We start from the raw sequence: 20,000 nt of genomic DNA, 5'->3' as shown, positions 1-20,000 counted from the left end.
ATGCTTTGCACCATAAATAATTTTATGAGCAATAATAAGTATGAAACGCTTGGTCAAGATACTGTACATGTGCATAAACATATATTAAGCTCCCAAAGACAGCCATTGTGGAGTTTGTAATGCTGTCATTGTGTAGGAAGGTTAGGATACACACTGTAGCACTAATATGATGCCAAACCAGCATCCTCAATCTCCTAACTGGCCCAGACCTTTGTCAGGTTGAGCCCAGAAAAGCTAAGATGAGCATGGTAGACATTAGTGAGAAAAGGAACTGGTGGTAACTGATGGTCAGCTGCAGGGAAATTAGAAAAAGGACCAAGGATGAATAAGGCTCTGCAGCATTGAAACATAAAGCCCTAAACCTCCACCTCAGAAAACATGGGTTAATTAGTGAGATGGACACTGGTCGAGATAACTGAGGATGATGGGAGTGAGCAGCTGGTGACACCTCACCTATGCTGTGGGAGGGAAGACAGCCCATTCCACTGCTGTCTCCCTGCAGACACCTGGAGACATGACAGGCAGCAGCAAGGGCCATGGATGCACCAAGCTGTCAGTCTTGCTGTATCTGGGACACTGACGTGTGCAGGGACTTACAATCACGGTATGACCTGTACTAAGGTGTGTGAATGGAAGGCTGCTGTAGAAAAGGTGACTTAGGAATTACTAACTTGAAAACCCTAATGATAGCCTCACAAGAGGAGCCATCATGTAAAGATGAACAGATAGGCTGTCTAGATCATGGGACACCTGATGGCTGTCAAGCAGGGAATAAAAATGCATACAAAATTAAATCAGGCTATGACTGCTGCCCATAAGGATTAACACCAAATTTCATAGCACATTGGACAATATGTTATATTTAAAGTTCTCTGGACTACTTCTTATCCACCCATCCATCCATCTATCAATTCACATCCCTAACCCTTTTCCCATTTTTTTATATCAACAATGACAATCATCTAGAGCCATTGTTCACACTGACTGGTGGCTAGTCGTGCCATGGTTATTACTCTATACCCCATATACGCACATTCACACCTACCTTTTCTCACTCGGGTTAATAATACTGAGTTTCAGAATAACATTGTCAGCATTGGTGACATGGAATACAGCTTTATGAACTATCATGTCAGATATGTAACTGGTTGACAAATAGAAGACAGGGTGGGCAGACACCTCTGGTGCATCCAGCTTAAGTATAAACGAATCAAGTCAGAATTGTCTGTATTAAATATGCATATTTTCTGTTTGTTAACTATTGTGCTACCCATATGGCAACACATCCAGGCAACCTTAGTTGAAATAGCATTTATGATCTACAGAATCAAAAGCATCTGGAAAGCCAGCATGCAACCCATCACTATAAGCACTGGCTCGATTATTATAGAAAATCAAATTCCATATAAAGTAGACCTGCCTTCCTAATCATCATCATGCATCCATCCATCCATCCATCCATCCATCCATCCATCTATCCGCAGCCCCTTTTCCCATTTTTGCACATAGGGTTGGCGGGACACTTCAACAGTGATAATCATCTAGAGTCAAGATTTTTACACCACTGGGTGGCTAGCCATGCCACAGTAGTTCATCTGTACCACACACTCACATCATCATCAATCCTTTTTTTTCCATTTTCTTCATGGGGTTGGACGCCATGTCAACTGTTGCCATCTCTCTCTCGAGTCAGTGCCACTGTCCTGCCTTCTTCAGTGTTCATGCCTGACTGTCACAGGTCTTCTCTCACACAATCCATCTGTCTGTTTGCTGGTTGCCCTAATTTTGTCTTCCCTTCTTCCTGTCTGTCCAAATCGTCATCACCATATTGTCTTCTGACTTTCTGCACATGTGCCTGAACTGCTGTAATCTTTGACATTCTCTCCAATTGGAAATATGTTGGCTTCTGCTGTAGTGTCCTCATTTCTTTGTCTGTCTCACAGTGTGCATCCTACTACCCACCTCAGACACCTCATCTCCCTCACCTCTAGCTTCCTCAACTGCTCTACCTTCACTGCCCAGGTCTCTGTACTGTACAGTAACACTGGTCACACCACTGTTTGTACACCTTACTTTTCAGTTTCTTTAGCATTCTTCTAGCATACACTACATCTGACACTCTCTGCCAATTGGCTGCAGTCCCTCTGACTCTAACTTTGACCTCCTTATTCAGACTTCCCTTCTCCTCAACCACCCCCTCAGATACTTGAAACTGTTAACTTGTTCTACTATTTTCCCTTCCATCTCATTTCTCATCTTCTGATTTCCCCATTTGGTGCCATTACAAGTGTCTTATCAGTACTCAGTTTCATCCCATGTGCCTTTTGATTTGCATTGCATTCCCCTATCCTTTGCTGAAGTCCTTGCTCAGTGTCTGCCTGTAATGCGACATAATCTGCATATAACAACTTTGTTGACCTGTCCCCTCTGACCTGTTTGCTAATGTATTCCTTCATTAATATGTGCAGCAGTGAGCTCAGAGCTGAACTGTGATGCACAGCCACTCTGACTGGGGACCCCTCTGTGAGACAGAACACTCTTCATACTTGAGTCAGTGAGTCCTTGTACATAAACTGCATTAATTCTACCAATGTTTTGGGGGCTTCAAACTACTGCAGTATTGTCCAAATCGCCTTTCTTGGGACTTTGCCATATGCTTTCTCCAAGTCTAGGAATGCTCAGTTGGATTCATTCCTCATCTCTAGCTTCTTCTCAACTATCTGTCCACTGCAAACATCAGGCCACTTGTGATCCACCCTGATCTGAATCTGCACTGCTCATCTCCAATCTTAATTTCCCACTACTCTATGTATTTGCGTATCAATCACTCTCTCCATAACTTTCATGCAGTGCAATGAGTTTGATGCCTCTGTAGTGCCCACAAATGTGAATGCCTTCATTGTTCTTGTACACTAGCACTAGTATACTTATTCTCCAGTCATCTAGGGTATACCTTTCTCTCCACACTGCTATGAGTACCATCAGGAGCTATGTCTCCCCTGTCTCACTCATCATCTTTATATGGGTAATTATTTAGTTTAACATTTGTTTACCAGGAAAGTCTGACTTGGAATGAAGCCAATATTCAGAGGAGGCCTGGGGAGAAATGCTCCAAATGCATGTCTTTGAAACATGGGAGGAAATCAGAGCACCTGGAGGAAACTAACAAGAATCCAGGCACGACATGCAGACTCCACACTGAAGGCAGTCCAGCCGAGAATCGAACCGGAGAACCTCTTGCTGTGAGGTGACAGTGCTACAGCTGCACTGCTGCGCCATCTTTATCCTATCTGCTGTGATCTCATCTGTGCCTGCTGGTTTCCCTGACTTAATTTTCCTTAGTGCTGTTCTTACTTCAATGGTGAGCCCCTGCTCTTCTTTGATTGTAGGCTTATGGGGCAGTAACGTGTCTGTGGGCTATTCTTTCAGAAGCTGCTGGAAGTACTCCTTCCATCAACCTTTGATGTCCTGTGGACTGATGAGCTGGCTGTTGCTGGCATTCCTTAAGAATGGTGTGTCAGACTGTCTTCCTTATCTTTCTGTCTTGGCCTTGCAAGCTGATAGAGCTTCTTTGTACCATCTTGAGAGTCACTTTTTAGAAGTTGGTAGAGTGCCACTGATGCCTTGTTGTTTTTTTAGAAGTTGGTAGAGTGCCACTGATGCCTTGTTGTTTTTTTAGAAGTTGGTAGAGTGCCACTGATGCCTTGTTGTTTTTTTAGAAGTTGGTAGAGTGCCACTGATGACTTGTTGTTTTTTTAGAAGTTGGTAGAGTGCCACTGATGACTTGTTGTTTTCTATTGCAACTGCACTCTTAGCCTCTTTTTTAGCCAACTAGTATTCTTTCCTAGTCTGGTCCATCTTTTCTATCTGCCAGTTCTTGCACTTCTTTCTTTTTATGAATTCCTGGACTTTTACATTCCACCACTGCCAGCTTTCCTTATGTACCTAATTTCCATTCCTGGCTTGGCTGCATATTATTTCTATATGTCCTTCTAATGTGTATTTTGAGAAATACTCTTGCAATGTGTTTCATGAACCCTTTCCTATAAGACACCTAGAACAGGCTTCCTCATAATTTGATAGCACTGGATTACAAACTAAGTCATCTGTAATTTGTAGGCTGTACTATGACTCCATGAAGCATCCAAGCCTGTATGAATACTCTCAGCAGCTATTACTCATAACTGACTATAGAACATATGCACTAGATATTTTCAAGTTACAGACAAGTGAGACACAATTTAAAAGAGTTGGAGAACATTTTTAAGGCAGGCCCATCTTTACCTCATGAGGAAATTTCAAATTCACTGCTCTTTTACATTGTTAGTCTCATTCTTACACCCATGATCCCCAAAGACTGAGCAATCTCTGACTGGACATTAAAGGCCTGTCTTGTTTATCCAGAAAGCTGCTAGATTGGTGGGTGCAAAATAAATATATATATATATATACACATATATATATATATATATATATATATATATATATATATATATATATATATATATATATATATATATATATATATATATATATATATATATATGGGATCCATACAGATGCTCGACTGCATCTTTCACTGAATTCCAAATTGGTAAGCATACTTGTGCAAAAATGCTGTTCACTGAAGCAGCACTTTCATGTAAGTCCGCTTGTTGTTCTGGTTGCACTACGGTGCGGTAAGGAAAAATTTCCTTTTGCCCACTGTAGTGCGACCTCAGAGTGAGAATATTAAAGTAGGGGGGCTTGCCCCCCAGCATGCAAGTAGATTTTGTGTGTTTTTTTTTTTAAACATACTTTAACAAAAGCACTTTTTCGATGAAAGTGCTTTAGTTAAAGAGTGTTCGGTGGTTTTGGATTTTGACTTTTGATCTTTCGATCAAAAGTCCTATATCTATATATATATATATATATATATATATATATATATATATATATATAAAACATTTTGAACATAACTCATCACTGCTTCACAAAGTGAGCAACAGGACATGACCAACTATCACTTTATGAAGTTATGCTCAAGGTGAACAAATATAATATGAGTTACTGTTAGCCGGTGTTTATTAGTACCGCTGTCATCTTTGTTTAAGTACATTGGTAATCACAAATATGTTTGACTTTGATTGCAAAACATTAAATAAAGTAATATTTGAATACTACATAAAAATTACAAGAAAAATGGTCTTCCCAAGAAAGCAATTTTTGTTTAAAATGGCAGATTCTATGAAAATTTGTGTTTCTGAAACTGCTGAAGCAGGCCATTTTGTAGTCATCAAAGTCCGTGACAATATCTGAAATAGTTAACATTTTTATTGTTATTTGTTTTTAGAAACAGTTTACTGTCTAGTGTGGTTGTCAAATGCCAGCGATTGCTAACATTGTCACACAAATTATTTTTTTTTTTTCATAAATTAAAAAAAACTATTACCTTTTTACTGGCATAGTGAGAGGATTTAAATGTATAACATTCATAATATGAACACATTAACAGCTGATCTTATACAAACTAAGTAATGGAATGGCCAATAAATCTAATAAGGAAAAGTGCTTGTTTAAACACTACTGCTTGAATTGAGCAATAAATAAACTGCTGTATGCAGTCAGAAAAAATGTTTAAGCAATAGTATTCTTCAGTTCAAATCAGATGGAATTTCTGTCACTTTTTACAGCAGTGATGCAAGTTTAGTTGATTAGCTAATATACTCCAATGAATTATTTGCAAATACAATTAAACAACAGGTTGCAATCTATGTCAGAGCCAAACCCAGCACTACACCCACATTAACTATATCTCCCATATGTTTTTTTTTAAACAAATAACATATATTTATCAATCTACTGCATGCTGTAAGGTGCTGATCATGCTTTATTTGGAGCTAAACTTGATGAAAGTTCATAATTCGTTGGCAAGTAGGTTGGGTCATCCAAAGGTATACAGCTCTAGATCGTACCTATTACTCTGATCCTTGTATAAAACTTATGCCATATGTCAGTCGGCCTTAGAACAGTGGTTAATACATATAAGCCCATTACAGGCATTCTCTCTGCTACTATGGGTATGAAGCATTCCACTGTGTAGTGATATGCACATATTATTATTAAAGCATGTTAAAGCTATGTATTGTTGTAGCATGATGTGTCACAGAGTCTCTGTCTTTATTACATTGACGTGCATGCATATTGGATTGTGCATTCGAATGCAGTGTACTGTAATAAATATTGCCACCCCTGCAAAGTGAAAAATTAATCATCACAATGTGGAGACATGTATCAGAGCTGTCATGATGCATTTAATTGCAGTCTTCTTTTAGCATGTTCTAAAACCCAGTCATATTCTGTGAGATCTGTAGTTCATGAAGCCTCTTTTAATTCAACTATGGTCTCGGTCCATGGACTTCCTTCAGCCCCTAAGTGCCTGACTTTCATTCTTCACTATGCTAGAAGCAATGACTTATTCTGATCAGGATACATCATTCTTTGACCATGTTATAAAGAGCTAAGAGGGATGCTTGCACAAATCAGTACTCATTTTCAGCATCTTTTATAACAAGTTTTATTGGCTAACAAAATAAAACAAAGTAAGGAGCAGAGGAGAAAAGAGACAGTCAAACTGATAGAGGGCAGTGATTCCTTAGTTGTCAGCAAGCTAATACTTAAGACAGAAGTTTAATAAAACCATATCCTCTGAATACAACTCATTCAGAAGAATGTTATGGAGCCCACAGTATTCTCAGTATTTATCTCATTTGTTTATTTTCTTCTTCAAAGGATTATCTCATATGATACAATGGCAATAGATACAAAAATATACAAACAAAAATTAGCACTAGGATAAAGTTTATCATTTTCTTTCAAATAATTGGTCTTATCCTGATATGTTCCAGCTTTCATCAATTGGTATACCAGTAAAGTAATATGGGGTTTCATTTAGAAATAGTTTGTAATTAGTGCCCCTCATCTGAAATGCAGCCTGGTGATTTACCTGTTTGTAGGGCTTCACAGCCCGATGTCAGCAGGCCTCCCAACCAAAAGTCAGACAGTAGGGAAGACTTTCAGACATATGAACTCCAAGGATCATCAAGACACTTCACTAGATAGATTTGAGGTTTCTCTTTCTCAAACTTAAAGGACACTAGTTTCAGGCAATCTTTAAAAATGTTTATCCAAGTATTGACTGCAGAATTTAACTACAAACATGTGATGGAGTGATAAAGATATTTTCCAACTCTTTCTTGTATAAATTAATAACAACAGGGTATTCTCGCTGTAAATACCTTAAAGTACAATGAAAAGGTCGACTGCAATGGAACCGTAAGTATGAATGTTTATCTGTAGCACTCACATCTGTACAGATGTTCTCTACTTGTTTCCAGACTGTAAGAAGGGTAAGTGTACCTTACCTTCTTATACAACCTGGAAGTGCAATAAAACTTAATGTGGATTTGGTAGTTAGCACAGATGACTGAGATGTTAATGAGCTGCATCCTGTAGTCAGGGGTGCAGGCTTTGATACCTCCCACCTCCATTTGCCTACTGTGTAACTCAGAGAAATCACTTGACCAGATAAGGCTCCCAGGCTGCACCTAAAAAGAATCAGTTGTGTCCAGTGGGCTCCCCTGGTTAACAAGTGTATAAAATATATACTGATCTATATATTACTGAGTAACATAGATATATAGAAAGGGGAATAGGACACATAGGCAATACACATATTTGGTACCCCTCCCCTAAATACAGAAAAAAATGTCAGTTTACAAGCTGTAAGTTAAGTGATGACACTTAATAGAGAGGCTGCAAACTGTACTAGCTGCCTATTAAGCAATAGTGATCTTGATTACAGTTAATTAATTGACAACTTGTAGCTGGGGAATTAAGCACAAGGTTCAGATGGGTTGCCTCCTAGGATCCTCAGAAATCTGACCTTTGTGCTGACAAGCAGATCACTGGCCAATGAAGAAAGATATGAAGAGCACAAGACAAGTTTGATTTCCTCGTATGTGGGAGACAGGAATAATCAATGAAACTACAACCTGTGAGCTTAACAGCAGTGTCAGGAAAAGTCATGGAGATAATCCAGCGGGAGAATGGCAACATTTCTGAGGGACAGCAGTCTTCAATACAGCAACCAGCATTGGTTCATAGCCAGAAGGAGCTGCCAGCAAAGCCTGATTTAGTTTTTTGTCTTCGCTACAGCCGAACTTAACAGGAAGTACCAGTAGAAGTAGTTTATCTGGACATCAGGAAGTCCTTTGGCTCGATTCCCACAGGAGAGGCTTATAAGAAAACTGGAGGGCTGAAGGAAGAACGAAGACTGAGTAACTGGATAGCTGAACAGTTAAATATTAGGAGACAGAAGACTGTCCTGCAAGGAAGGATATCAGAAATTAGGAAAAAAGCAAGTCAAGTACTCTACTGGGTCCGGTACTGTTCAGCATGCTTTGCCCAGACACACCTGAGAGAACAGGGAACAAGATCAGCCTCTTAGCTGATGACACAAAGATACAACAGTGGAGGATGAGGAAGGATTTGGAAAGGCTGAATAAGTAGGTAGACATCTAATAGTTGAGATTCTTAGTAAACTAGTGCAGAGTCCTATACTTAGACCACAATGATCTTGAAGCATTAACTAAGGGAAGCAGGAAAAGGATATTGGGAGTTGATCACACTTAGACTGAACCATCGATAGCAGAGCAAGTGGCAGCAAAGAGACTGAAGAGGTATATTTTCTTAGAGATAGACATCAGTAGCAAATGGGTAGATTATATTTTATAAGGTCCTGGTTGGATAAGTCACTGAATACAATGCAGTTTTGGAAGTCATATCTGGATGGCAGTTTGTATTAGAAAAATATATTCCTCTTGGGTGATTTCAATTATCCTGACATTGATTGGGCAAAACTTATTTTAAAAAGCATTTTCACAGCACTTCATAGATATTTTATAGTTTTGTGGATTTAAATAAATAGTAGCACCAGAAGTGAAAGAATATTAGGCCTAGTTTTGGCTAATAAATCTGATTTAATTTCTGATTTACATATGGGTCCTCCATTGATGAGGTCAGACCATAATTCTACAAGTTTCATAATACAGATACTTGTAAATACAGTTAATAGTAGGAAATCATATAATTATGGAAAAATTGATTATGGGTCTCAAAAGGATAAAATAAAAAAGGTTAACTCTACTGAATTAACTCAACTGGAAGATGCTGAATGTGCATGCAATATCACGGAATAGATTCTGAGTAATGCAATCTACTTCTAAGAACAGAGTTTAAACAATCATGTTCTTCCATATTGATGGAGCAAAACTCTTACCAAACATAATACAAAAAACAATAAATATTTAGGGTATACAAGATGTAGCCTGTAAGTTAAATTAACATCTGATAATTGGAACAAAAAAGCATATTATAGATATATAAATTCTTTAAAGCAAGAAAGAAAAACAGTACTGGCAGTACACATCAATGGTGAGACTGTCATCAAATCTAGTCAGATAGCAAATGAATTTAATAAGTATTATACTATTATTTGTGTCAATAATTTCAATACTATGGCTTATTTCCCACTCTTGAATACATCTGAACATCAGTGTCCATTCATTACTTTGGAACTGGTTGACAGCTCACTTAAGAAGTTAACAAAAATATCTCCATGGTGTGGCAAGTAATTAATAAAAAGTTGAAGGAAAATATCTGGGAGAGTAAGAGGACAGGAGTCAAGTGGGATTAGTTGATACTTCCAATAGCATCGGGTGGTTTAGGATTAGCTGATTGATTTGAATAGATATTTTAGAGCTACACAGTTAAGGCTCCTATGCATAACACAAGCAGAAAGCTACAGTTCAAAGTGGAAAAAGATGATGATGAAACAGGGAAGAAATTCAAGAAATAAGGAAGGAGTGAGACTTTGGATGCAGATCCTTAAGGAGAATCACAACAGTCACACAGAATAGCAAAAGCAACCTTTAAAGCAGGAAAACTGCAAAGCCGGGAAAACATCAGTTTGTGATGAGAATGTGATATCAAAGAACTTGAGCAAGAAGGAGTGTATAAATATTTGGGACTTGATGAAGGATCAACAATAAAACACGAACAAATGTGAATAAAACTTAGTAAGGAATACTTCAGAAGACTTAAATTAATCCTGAAAACAGCATTGACATTGGACAAATTATTATCCCAGGGATAAAATTTCAAAGAGAGATACTCCAGAGTGACTCTCTGTCACCGCTGCTATTCTGTCTTGCCCTTAACCCATTAAGCTGTCTACTTAACAGCTTAGGCCATGGCTATAATTTGGCTCCTAGAAACCAAAAATGTGTAAAGACTTCTCATCTTCTATTTGTTGATGATTTGAAACTGTATAGCTCATCAGATGAGGAACTGAAAGTACAACTGCAACTTGTCAAAGCTTTTTCAGATAATATAATAATGTCATTTGGTCTTGATAAATGTGCAAAAGCAACCTTTAAACCAGGAAAACTGCAGCACCAAGAAAACATCAGTTTGGGATAAGAATGTGATATAAAAGAACTTGAGGAAGAGGGAATGTATAAATATTTGGGAAGTGATGAAGGATCAACAATAAAACATGAACAAATGCAAATAAAGCTTAGTAAGGAGTACTTTAAAAGATTTAAATTAATCCTGAAAACAGCGTTGACATCCAGGAACAAAATCCAAGCTATAAACCAGTTTGCTCTTCCTGTCCTAACTTACAGTTTTGGAGTGACTGACTGGCCCCAAAACATGTTGGATAGATTAGACAGCAAAACAAGAAGGATGCTTCATGCTCAATAAATGATTTATAAAAATCAGTGTATAACAAGATTATATATTCCCAGTTCCGAAGGAAGGATGAGCCTCCTTGAAATTGATTACATGTGCAGATATGCAATCATGGGACACCACACATATCTGCTGACCTCACAAAACCCAAATGCAGTGAAAGTTTTGAAACATGATGAGAATAAATCTAAGATGACTTCCCTGCTTAGGCTAGCAGAAGCATATCGGCATTGAGGAATTGAAATCAAACTACAAGTGGATAAAAACCAGGCAACAACTGAATGTACCAAAAAACAAAAGAAAGAATATAAGGTGAAGGACCAGGTGAGAAGGCAAGAAATGTGGAAAATGCATAAATATAGTTGCAAGTATAGAAAACTTCTGGAAGAACCTCATGTTGATCAGGAACAAATGCAGGAATGGTTAAGGAGAGGTGAATTCAAACCAAGAGATGAAAGGTTAATATTGGTGGCACAAGATAGTGGGCTACTTACACATTGGTTTACAAAGTCCATTGATCATGTGGGAAAAATGATAAATGTAGGTTTTGTAAAACAGAAGTGGAAACAGTTGCACACCTTGTTGCTGGTTGCGACATACTAATGGCAGAAGGACTGTTTATTGAAAGGCATAATAATGTGGCAAGACTGTTGCACTTGGGATTGTGCAAGAATTATGGTATTGAAGTGGCTGAATAACACTGGAAATATGAGCCACAAAGAATCATAGAAAATGATGTAGTCTACATCACATGGGATCATCCATTACCAACAGTTCCAAAGATAGATGCTAGAAAACTAGATATAGTGGTCCAAGACAAGAAGACAAAAATAGCATTGATCAGTGAAATCACCACACCCAGTGACTATGGTGTCCTGTGTACAGAGAGAGAGAGACAAGGTCATAAAATATCAGGCTTTGCAAGCAGAAATGACAGCAATGTGGAAGAAAGATACTCAGATAGTTCCAATAGTAGTAGGAGCAACAGGTCTTATAAAAAAGAGTCTACAGTCATATTTAGATATGCTACCAATACGTGTAACTCCATATGAATTGCAGAAGGAGTCATTACTGGGCAGATTGTGGGTGCTGCGAAGAACACTTTTGGCTGACATCAAAGAGTAAAACAATACTAATTTATGTACTTTAATCATACTTTGACTTAGGAATGGGGTCCATTCCCATCATGGTATTAGAAACCCAAAAGATTTGCAGAAATTAAAAAGGGAGAAACAATAGTATTATACTATACTTAGAAAATATCAGAAAGTATTCTAAGAACAAAGCCAACATGGGAATGGAGAGATTCTGCCAATACAGATGACTGTAAAGAGAATAGGCAAGATGGGGCTGGAATTTACAGGAGGAAACTGGCAAAAGAACCAAGGTATTGGGAACAAATAATTAGAGAGGGAAAGGTAATAGAATGGAAGAGGCCAAGATGATATTTGGATTGATGGCTCCTACATATGCAACAAAGTCTAGAATATTTAGGATTTTTGCTTGAAAGTGTTTGCATGGGTATTTTTATACCCCAACCAGACTCCAAAGGTTTTTTCCTCAGTTAGATAGCAAATGTTGGAGGTGTGATGGGGAAGAAAGAGGCAACTGGGAAATATATTTAGGAGTATAATGGGTTGGCCAACTTTAAAAATTCCCTACAGAGTATTATATCAGAAATACTGGGCAAACAAATGGATGTAACTAAGGAATTTTTTTTCAGCTGGAGTAAAGCATCTGAATTGTCTAGACATAGTAAGTCCTTGTTATGTTTAATTATGGTGGCTGCCAAAAAAAACAAATACTAGAAAATGGATATTGAAGTCTAAACCAACCATATTGGAAGTAATGAATATTTTAACAGAGATAAGAGAACTGGAAATTGGATCTTTAAAAAAATGTAGGGGCAAAACACATAGAAAGAAAATCTAAATTGTGGGGACAATACATGCAGACAAATGCTGTATAATGTTTATAACTGTGATCAGGTTAATATGATTTGTTTTCTTGTATATAAATGTAAGCTTGCTTAAGTCACAACTGATAATTCAATAAAGGTGTTTGTCTCCTAGGGTCCCAATAAAACTCCATGTAATGCTGATAAATTTGAACAGTTATGTTATATATTAATTTGTATATTTTACTACATATTAAGCAAGGTCATCATTCCACAATCTTGGAGAATATCACATATTCCTCTGGTAAATAAAGAAAGGTAAAGATACGGATATCTGGGTCTACTTAATTTGCCCGACACCCATTTGCCCGACCCCATTTGACCGAAATTTCATTTGACCGACACTTCATTTGACCGACAAGTATTATTGGCAAGAAAATGGGATATGCCCCCTTCCCCACTGCAGTGCGACCCTGGAGTTAGAATATATAGTTAGGGGGGTGTGGGGGTGAAGCCCCCCACTTACTTTTGTATTACTAAGCAATATTAAAGGAAAACTAAAACATTATAATATGAAATTAAGTGGGGGGCTTCACCCCCCACCCCCCTTGCCACAGTCTTATCTGGCAAGCAAGTAGTTTTACTGCTTTTATTGTACACTCACCTCCCCTTCCTAATAAGTAGTGATAAAAATATGGCAATGTATGCAACACATTTATAGAATTTTAGTACATATTCATTTTTTTGTAAATGTAAAGCACTAATACTTCTTATGTGAATGACAGTTTTCATTGAGCAATAATGGTTTATAAAGGAATGACTAACCATTGTTTAGTGATGATGAGAAAAAGTACATATTGCTAAACATAAGCACATGCCATCTGTGAATATCTGTAATCTTTAATAAAACAATTATCTTCTACGTTTATATTATTTATAAGCAAACATAATTATTTTACAAACATTTTTGTTTTTATGATACCTGATTTGGCATGTATACATGATCCTGGCCCTTAATTTGGCAGTTAGGATTAACATTAGTCAGTTACTAATAATTAAAAAAACATATTGCCCTCTATGGTCTTTATGTAATCAAGTATTTTCTTATTGATGCTAAATTCTTCACTTGATAGACATGGTGAATGACATCATACATTACTTGTTGGAGTATGTCTTCTTTAAGAACAGTTTCTGTAAATGACTGTTTTTCAGGTATGATTAGATGAGAGCTACATAGAAGGATTCTCAGGTAGTTAGAGTAGAATCATTGATTCAACAAGTCTAAACTACATCTTGGGGGGGATAATGGGCAAGGTGTTTACTTCACAGAATGTTTTTCAGGTATGATTAGATAAGAACTACATACTGGAATTCTCAAGTAGTTGGAGTAGAATCATTGATTCAACAAGTCTACAACTACAGCTACACCTCGGGGGTGGGAGGCATAATGGTCAAGGTGTTTACCTCACAGACAAAATGTACAGTGTTCAATCCTCACCTTTGTGGGAAATTGGCTAGGCTTAAAATGGCCCATAAGGGCAGCTAACCTAGTACTTACCTATGAATCAGCTATTTATTGCATGTATCCTGTCATTAACCTTGTCACAAAATGCTAACAAACTAAATCATACTTCAGTGTAGTAGAACATTGCAATATAAAATTCAGAAGTACTTTTAGAATAAACTGATAGTTTAAAAAATACTGAACGCTGTCATAGGAATTTCAAGCACGTGGTACAGAAAAGATGGGATGAAAACTTTAGTCAGTATCCTGGCCTGCTAATCAAGCTTTTTGCTCTTGTAGCATACAACATCCTCTGGATACCTTGTTAACGTCTGCATTTATCTAATGAATTGGACTGTAAAAGCAGTGTTCCGTTTCCCCCGGTACTTGCCTACACAATGCAAAATTCAACATGCACAGAATAAGTGCTTTGAGTGTCATTGTCAAATGGCTGCGGCCTTTCCCAGGCTTGACATCTAGGTTACAAGTTGAGAGGCAATGCAAAGTTGAGATGTAAACATAACAGATTATATGTCTTCTATTGCTACACTGTACCTTCCGTGTTACATGGCATGCCAGTCTACATGAAGAATAACTCATTCTATGACTGAGTTGCTTAATATACAATGAAACTACTTGATTCTATGTCTATCTGTTGTCTGTGGAACTTGAAACACTTACTACCACGTAGATATTTTCCTGGTTGAAGATAAATGCTTATTGGAGCAGCTTCAATAAATGTACTTGTTAGAAACAGAAAAGAGACATCTCTGCCTTGTTTGAAATATACTCAAGAGTTTAGTTTTATATCACTGCTGTTTCTAACTGCCTTTTGCCTTTCATGACTGTATGTAAATGGCACCATAGTTAAAACAATGGGAATTTTCTCATTTCTCATACCTCACTATTTTTCACCTAGAATACACATACAAAGCCCTTAGTCTCAAAGTACAATACCTCTGTGTGTTCCGTACCTCTCAGCTGTCCAGGTTTTCACAGAATGCCCAGATATTTGCCTCAAATTTTTGGCCTGTTCCTCAGAAAATTTGTGGTTTTCTAGATTTTTGTGGAAAAATCAGTGAGGACTTCATTTACTGAATAATGGCAAGCATTTGAGTTTCAGACTTCATATCCTTCAGAAAATGCATAGTAACACACAACCTTTTATTCTAGCAACTTTCTGACTTTATAAGAGCAATATTGAAAACCTGTCCCTATTTTGGGGGCTTTGCCCAAATTTTTATTTGCTAAGAGGTTGAAAGCTACAGTATGCTCTGAAGGTACAGTGATGACGCCATTTACATTTTTGTTGTTGTTGTTATTGTTGTTTGTTTTTTATGCTGCTGCTGCTGCAGTATCCCCAGCCCTGTCCAGTGACATCTGAAGTCACGATGTGGCTGTCTTCCTGGATTTGCTTCAAACCTACTATTAATGAATCTAACTACTAGTCAGATTTGGATTATGGTGCAATGAGCAGACACCCTTTTCACTGGCTCAGGCATATCTTTTAAATTGTATTTATTTTTTATCCTTTTATAGCCATTATAAGGACAACAGACTAGATGGTGAGTTTAATCACAGCATTCACTTAAGAACATGATAACAGTCCAGTCATGTATAATGGCAATTAGTGATAGAACTGTTCACTTGTAAACTTAGGAGAGGTACACTTAAGGTTCAGCTTCTCTATGGAATGAGAAAAATATATCACTGCTAAATTACGTGTCCAAAACAGATATCATGGATTTCTCTGCCTGGATCACTTTAATTGAAATATCCGATACTGTTACAGCAGAAACATTGTCTATGATCAGAGCATTGCTTACTATCAGGCATAAAGCCACCTTTCACTAAAGAAAGGCTGGAGTCCTGCATTGGCCTAACTAGAATGTGTGGCCTAGAATAACTCCTAGCTAATTCTGTAAAAGTCTTATTAAATTAAGCAACTCGGGGCAAAAAACTGCCATTCTTTACTCAGAAGTCAGGAATTGATAGTCATGAGTTATTCTGCCTATCACCTTGCTTAATCAAATATATGATTTCAAAACTTTTACAGGTTAACCTCTGCCTTTGTAGTGAACCCCTTGGATTTGGAGTGATTTTGTTAATGTTTGACTTTAGCCATCAAGGTTTATGGAGAGTATCATTGCTGTTAACCACAGATTGCAGCATTGCTAATGATAGATATCATCTCAGCCATTCCATTTTACTCACCTTTGCTATGAACTGTGTACTACATAATTTATAGCACAACTAACAAGAGTGCATTTTCAGGAATGCATTGTTGGAAATCCTCAAACTTGTTTTAGAACTCAGGCTAGGACTGAGAGTGATTTCTGTTAATTTAACTGGTGCTATTAACAAAATTAGTTTTATGTCATGAAATGTTAGTCTGACCTCTGAACATATAGACTGAAATTTTTGAGTTATACAGACCTATACATAGTCACTTCTGCTGGACTCTGGTTGAGATAAGACAAAAGTCGAATTTTATAAATGCAACAATTTTGGCTGCACACATTATTTAGTGACAGTATTTTCTAAGTCACCCAGAATAAGTAATTTTCCTAAAGGAGATAATTTTGCATGCAAAATAGATATGCTTCCTAACAATTTTATGTTCTGCTGTTTATCTCTGGCCCCAACATATTAGAGTCCAAATATATTAATTTGCTCAACTATTCTAATAACATTTGCCTCTCCAAATTATTCCTAGGGTTTACATAACTCATAATGGACAGATACTGCAATACTAATCCAAACCTATTGTTAAACAGGTGTATATTCTCTTTACTACTTCATCTGGCTTCCACTTGGAAAAACATTTTCCCTAGAAGAAAAAAAATGTCTTGCACTATTGTGTCTATACTATCTTATTCAGGTTTGTGTACTTTGTAATTTTGCATTCTGTTTTCAACAGTACCTAATAAGTGAAGGACACTTATTCCCCCTCACTTGCGTTACCACTCTGTTTGTGTTTTTGTAGTTTTTGTGTCCTACAGAGAGATATCTCCCATTCATGCACAAATAATAAAAACCAGATGGTCTCTTAAGTCAGCCTCTATTAATGGGCAGGTCTCAGTGTAAGACAAAGTCAACAGTGTCTCCCCAAAGGAAATTCCTATTAGTGAGTTCTGCTGACAGTGATGCCCTTCTCAGGGGAATTTCCGCACTTCTTTGAGTTGGTGTAACCATGGACTTCCTATATATAAATTTGGGGGGGGGGTTCAAAACACCCTTAAAAAGTGTTTTTCAGACTTTTTTTTTGTTTGAGAATGCAGTTTGGGTATTCTGATCCACAGCATCTTGAGTTTTGTTCACTCATAGTGGAAGCCACATTCAAATACATCTTAAAAGTTGAATAGTTCTGTTAAGCCTCATACTGTAAGACAGCAAAGGACAAGGTAGAATCTTCAATAGGATACAATTAGATAAATATATGTTCAAGCATGAAAAGGAAAATCTAAAAAACTGTTCTGAATAGCAGGGGAAACAAATAGAAAACAAAATTATTTTGTGCATTTAACACAAGCTCATTGTTATAGAACATATACAAGTCCATGTAAAACCCAGACCTGTTAGGCATGTTGCACTTAAAGAAATCCCAATCCATCAGAGGCACATGCTCCAGGGACCTAAACCTGATCATCACAATGAACAAAACATGCTGGAGGGATAGGTTCCTGAGCCAGAGACTCCACAGACTCTGGAATAGACTTCCCATAGTCAAGCAGACTGCCTCTTTGGCCCTCTTCAAAAGGAGCCTTGACGACTGGATAGGAGATAGAAAATTTGCCCCAGGGATCACATCAGTTGCCTGCTAGACAGGGGTTCAGGGAAGTAAATATTGTGGGAAGATATAGCCAGGGAATTGTTATAGTTAGGCTTGTACAGGCCCTAAGGCTGATAACCTAGTATCAACATATGAACCTATGAACCTATGGTTTTACCAGGTATGTTTGCTGTAACCTGTCAATGAAATAGATTTTTTCAGCAAAGAAAACATCCATAAGGTGTAAAAGAGTGTCAATGTACACAATATAGTTTTTTTAACAACTCTATTTCCTCAGATATGTTCCCCAGCAACTAACCAAGTAACTGAATATATAACAAGTCCTCAACAATTAGTTTGTATATATTTGTTGTTACACTTATAAGTCAGAACTTTACACTTGGCAGAGTCTCTTACAAAAATCATGCAGACACACTACCACTCTACAGGCTGACAGTAAGTTTTTCTAACTACCTCACATGACATTACATCTTGATTTGCACAGCATAATATTTGTGTTAATCTTCTATTCCTTAAAGCAACAATCCAATTCAAATCACAGCTTGATTGTAACTTTCAATCTTTTCTTGTACTTCCGTTTTTTTCCATCTTTAACTATTCTTTTCCATTTGCACCTGTAGTATTAGTCTCAACTGTCCTATTATGCTTCTATTGATATTTGTTGTTTGTTACATTTCATTGTTACAGTATCTGTTCTATTATGCTTTTACTGATATTTGTTAATATCTGTTGCTTTTGTTATTGCAGCATCTTTTATAACTAAATGGATATTAACTTTGCTCTAATGTTCTGGCAATGTACACGTATACTCAAAAGTAACTGTTCTTTTCTGGATCTTCTTCTTTCCGCTTTTCCCGGTTAGGGGTCGCCACAGCAGATCACCTGTACTCTCATGATTGGCTGTAGAGTTTTACAGTGTCGAGTTGCTAGCCCGGCACCCAACCTACCACAGAAGGCACACATACTCACGCCTAGGGCCAATTTACAGTGTCCAATCCACCTACAGCATGTCTTTGGGAGGAAACCGGAGCACCCAGAGGAAACCCACATGACCACAGGGAGGACATGCGGACTCTGCACAGAAGGCACCCAAGTCAAGGATCGAACCGGAGAACCTCTTGCTGTGAGGTGATAATGCTAACTGCTGCACCACCGTGGCCACCCTAAGTAGCTGTTCTTTTTGGATAATGTCTCTAAATTCCTTCTGATAGTAAAGACTTCAGAACAAAGAAGTTCATGAGTCTTGATGAGTTATCAGAAAACCAGTATAAAACTGTTAACTATAGCCTTACTCCACACATGCTGAGGACACAAACTCATAGTCTCCAGAGAAATTCTAAATATTTCCCAAATATTATATGTGTTTTGCTAAGCCCATGTAGAGAACATAGCTGTCTAGATGGTAAATTTACAAATATCTTTAGTCATTTATAAAATCAAGATCTTAGCAAATCATGGATCAAATGGTAGAGACAATAAAACAAAAGCAGGTTATATTTGTAGCTGTGCTGTAATACGTCAGGTAAATGTAACTCATCTGTTTCAGAGTGGTAGCACTTGAGTTTCATCTACCTGCTTTATTATCAGCACCCTGCAGGTAATCTACTTAACTTCAGAGTTATTAGTTTAGTTCAGTTCTTTGTGTCCCAATATGATGTCTTCTACAACCATACAAATGCTCCCATATAACATCAAGGATGTGTAGTCCAAGTAAACACCACATGTTCTAGACTTTTCTTATTATTCAGCACCAACTGAAGAAAAAAAATAGATGTGCCATAGTGACTTTACAGAAATGGCGCATGCATTTTTTTTGTTAGAGCTGAACGAATGCGTGTGTTACATAGAGTGATATCATATAAATATATGTCGCATATGAAAAACACTTGCTTCAGAGTGATTGTTTCAACATCCTTTGGTGAACAGCGCATTAGCATGTTAAAGTATATGTCTTAGAAGGCTTATGTAGGATTTTAAATGGCTTTTCGAGAGGGTTCTATGTACACATAGTT

The 20,000-nt window shown here is 37.4% G+C and overlaps 1 protein-coding gene across 1 annotated transcript in view; it reads right to left on the bottom strand.

Moving 5' to 3' along the window:
- LOC122791456 (mucin-2-like) overlaps positions 1 to 20,000 on the bottom strand; it is a 539,946-nt gene that overhangs the window by 347,479 nt on the left and 172,467 nt on the right. The window lies entirely within an intron of this gene.

Source organism: Protopterus annectens, chromosome 17.part0 (assembly GCF_019279795.1).
Source record: "Protopterus annectens isolate FY-2018-M chromosome 17.part0, PAN1.0, whole genome shotgun sequence".
NCBI lineage: Eukaryota > Metazoa > Chordata > Ceratodontiformes > Protopteridae > Protopterus > Protopterus annectens.
This window is presented reverse-complemented; position numbering and strand designations above follow the sequence as displayed.